The sequence below is a fragment of the Lipotes vexillifer genome, unplaced genomic scaffold, assembly GCF_000442215.2.
Source record: "Lipotes vexillifer unplaced genomic scaffold, Lipotes_vexillifer_v1.1 scaffold23, whole genome shotgun sequence".
In the NCBI taxonomy this organism is placed as follows: Eukaryota; Metazoa; Chordata; class Mammalia; order Artiodactyla; family Lipotidae; genus Lipotes; species Lipotes vexillifer.
Genome location: NW_006796283.1, coordinates 3,132,276 through 3,136,628, shown reverse-complemented (window position 1 = coordinate 3,136,628; position 4,353 = coordinate 3,132,276).

Below are 4,353 nucleotides of genomic sequence, written 5' to 3'. Positions count from 1 at the left end.
ATCCCTGGGGCTGCAGCCCCAAGTGGAGAGTGGGGGACTTCGAGTCCTCCTCCCTTGGGCTCAGATATGGCTGGAAATCGGGGGCAGGGGTGGTGTAGAAGCCAGCGGCCTGTGCCTGCTCCCCCCGCAGCTGCCCCCAGGCGTTGCCCCGCTGGGCCTCTCCTTCCCCGGCCGTGCCTCTTCAGGGCGCCCCTGCGGGAGGCCCAGCAAGAAGGCTGAGCGAACCCCTAAGCCCCCTCCCCGCCTGGGACAGTCAGAAGGGAGCGAGGTCAGCACTGCCTGTTCCAGCCATGGAAATGGAGACCAAGCCTTCTGTTCTTTGGGATATGTTCATGGGATCCCAGAGGCCCCCCATTTTCCAGGGAGGCTCAAAGTCATAGAGCATTAGAGTTGTCCCTTGGGGCTCAAGTGTATTCTTTTAACATTCTTGGCCTGCATTTGGTGCCTGCCCCCACCCCCCATATTCACAAGAAATAGGAAGTTAGCAGGGCCCAGGGGCTAACGGGAAGACCTTTGCAAACAGGACACCTGGATGCCTGTCCAGAAGGCTGGGCCCACCCATCTGATGGCAGATAAGCATCACAACTGTCACATATGGGGGCTGGCTAGGTACTGAGTACTCTGCCCGTGAGACCCCCTCCCCTCATTCTGACTCCTATTACCTTTGCCCCTGCCCCACGGAAGAGGAAAAGGTTGCCCTCAGAACCTGGGCACTCTCCCCTGCCCTACTGCTGCTCCCAGGAGGGCGGGAGATTGGCAGGCAGGGCAGAAGGTTGAGGTCTACCCCAGGACCAGCCACTGCCACTGGACAGACAAGAACACTAAGGCCGGGAGGCCAAGAGACCTGTCCGGGGTCACGTGCTCACCAGCTCTTCCCACTCCAAGGCCAAGGGGTACAGCCTTCCTAGTGTTACCCGGTGCTGCACCCCTCCTCTGGGGAGCATGGGGCCCATGGATGGCTGGTTCACTCGGCCCAGGGCGCCCACATGTTTGTCAACTGGACAAGGGGCCCCACCTGTCTGGGTTTCTCATTGGGCCTGCTGCCTTCCCAAAAGGGGGCCTCTTTACAGGATGGGAACCTCACAGTCAGGCAGTCAGGGGGATTCCTGGAGGAGGTGGCCACGGGCTGGACCTGTGCTGGGTTTGAGGCTCCATGCATAGCAAGTGACGCCCAGCTTGGCGCTGCTGGAATGCCTGGAGGTCTGTGCCGAGGAGGGTTCTGAGGGTCAGCAGGTGTAGGAGAACCACGATCAATTAGTGATGTCTGTCTAGGGTGCAGGAGGAAAAGAGTGGCAGGACTTTGGCCACTTCAGGTTCTGACAGGAGAGACAACCCCAGTTGCCCAGGGACTTAGAGGCAGAGGCAGGTCCTGCTGACCAGGATCCACTAAATCATTCTCAGGGCTCAGTGAAAAATGAAAATGTGGGGCCCCTTGTTCAAAAATTAAGAATTTCCGGGCAGCAACAGAAGAGCCTTAAGCCAAGTGCAGGGCTCTGTGCACCTGCGCGGGTCAAGTGCCCATCAAACGCCATGACAGGGGACTTCCCTGGTGGTGCGGTGGTTAAGAATCCGCCTGCAAATGCAGGGGGCACGGGTTCGAGCCCTGGTCTGGGAAGATCCCACATGCTGCGGAGCAACTAAGCCCGTGCGCCACAACTCCTGAGCCCGCAAGCCGCAACTACGGAAGCCTGCGCGCTTAGAGCCCATGCTCCGCAACAAGAGAAGCCACCGCAGTGAGAAGCCCGCGCAATGCAACGAAGAGTAGCCCCCACTTTCCACAACCAGAGGAGCCCTGTGCGCAGCAACGGAGACCCAACGCACCCAAAATTAAAAATAAATAAACTTATAAAAAACAAACAAACAAACAAAAAACCCCGCCATGTCAGCCCTGACCCGGGCCCATGATGTTTCTGGGGCACTTTGCTTCCATGCTTTGCCCCCTCTGTCTGCCCTGCACGGGGATATTATTACCGCCACCGTACAGATGAGGAAACTCCAGCTTGCTCGTGACCGATGGCGGTGTCACAGGACCTCGCTCACACAGGCCACTACACCCTCAGGGGAGGTCTGTTGATAAGGACGATAAACTGAGGAAAGAGGAGCAAGAAATGCTGTGGAAAGGCAGGCCCGGCTCAGCCCAGAGCAGGAGCGACCACCTCTGCCTTGGGAAATCAAGGAAGGCTAACTGGAGGAGGTGCCATCTCCGTGGGGTTTTGCAGTGATCCCTGCTCAGATGGGAGAGGGTTCCATCCGGCCACCTGCATCCCCTGTGGGAGTGCCAAGATTCATATCCAAACATCACTGGTGGAGAAAACAGAAATGCATTCAGTCCACTTGGGGGTTGGCAACACCCACTATGGAGCTGAGAAGGGCTTGGCGTGGAGCTGGGCTGCCCTGACCACGGCCTGGATGTTTCCTGCTTTGCTTGATTTCAAGGTCTAATAGTCTGGAGGCCTCTCGGGAAGGCTCCAAGGTTGTCTGGGCCTAGGGAAGTCTCCTGGGGATGGCTCTAGGGGCGATGTCATTATTGGCATCGCCAGCCTTTTCCGAGCCCTTCTTCTGGGCTGGTTCATGGTCTCTCATGATGTCCTTGTGCAACCCTCTGGTGGTCACCCAGGCAGAAAGTGGCAGAGTTGGGCCTAGGACACAGCTTCCAAGGCTGTCGTGGTGGTGATGAAGATGCTGAGGTTCACAGTGGCCCTACAGCTCAGAAGTGGTGGCACTTCCTGTGACCCCAGGCAGTCGCACTCCAGAGCCCGGGTTCTTAACCCTGGCCGTGCCCCAGGAGAACTGGGTTTGAATCTTGGCCCTGCCACACTGGAGGCTGTGACCCTGGGCAAGTCCTTAAGCAATTAGGTCCTTGGCTTCCTCATCTGTCAGTGGGGGTGGGGGGCATGACCCTCAGGGCTCCCCTAACCTTGGTGCCACTGTGGCTCTGGGCTCATGTCTTCTCCACCGCTGCCCTCTGCCCTGTGGGTTGACAACCGTGGGCCTGGCTCTGCTGATGGGCATGCTCCCTGCTGCCCCGACCCAGGAGGACTACCCGGGGCAGGGCAGTGGCTGCCGGTGGGGAGGGGGCTGATTGTGGCACCTCCCACATCCCAGCTTCTGCACTGGTTGCTCGTGATGACCAAGGGAACCACAGAATGTTCTAGACACTTAAGCTGGACACCGAACAATAAAGACTGTTCAGGAGAGAGTGGTGGCAGAAGGGCGTTCTCAGCTGAGGGAAAGGCTGGGAGGGCTGGACAGACCGTGGGGAGCGCGTCCCGAGCCCAGGTCAGGTGAGGGGCCTCTGATGGCCAGGCCACACCGTTAGCCCTCTTTCTGCTTCACTGTGCCCCCAGTGTCCCTGACTTCACCTCCGTATAGCTCCGAGAGGCCCTGTGGGGACACTGTTGTCAGCCCAACCCCCGCTCCAAGCTTCCCTTACCTACCACCCTGACCGCTACCGGATCCCCACAGCCACTCCTGGCTCCACTACAGGCTGAAGCCAGCCGGGCCTTCCGTTAAGCGAATGATAACCTCAGGCCCTGCCCTGCCCTTACCTTCTCCTCTGAACCTCCCTGAATGTGGGTCCCCGGTGGCCTGTGGCCACAGGGCCCTTGCACAAGCTGTTCCTGCTACCCGGTGCACCCTTCCCTGCCACTGCCTGGCCCCCTCACCCTTCCTCAGGGAGGTCCTGACTGCGTCCAGACCACCTTAGGCCGCTCCTCTCTGGTCCAGCTTGCAGGGCCCAGGTGCCTTTTCTGTGGTACTCAGCACGCTGTTACCTTACGCTTGCAGTGGTATGAGTGAGTTGTGGACGGTTCCTCAGTGCCAGGGCCCGTGCTGAGCACCGTCTGCTCCCAGCAGCTCTCTGAAGAAGGGACGGTTAGAATTCCCATTTGCCAGACAAGGAAACTGAGGCTCAGAGAAGTGAAGTCACTCCCCCAAGGCCACACAGCAGGTTAGCAGCAGAGCGGGAGTCTCCCTAGGAAACCCACGCCTGCTGCTCCAGAATGGGCCCTGGTGGCTGCGCTGGGGGGAAGGGGACCCAGGCCTCGCTCCCACCGCTCCTGGTCAGCCCAAGGCCCTGGAGCCGCTGGGCAGTTGTGCCAGGGGCCCTCACCGATGCTTGTCAACACCGGCTCTGTGAAGGGTTTAATTAACTTCCTGTTTCAAGGGGGTATAATGAGTTCTAAGCACCACGTGACTCCATAGGGAGGTCAAATGGCAGCAAGGATGTCAGAATAAATTACGTTAGGGATCAGAGGCGGCCTGCAGGAGGGGCAGGGGAGAAGCCGGGTGATGCCAGTGACAACTAGATGCCCCCTGGGCCACCCTGCGGGGAGGGGTGTACGGGGGGGGGGG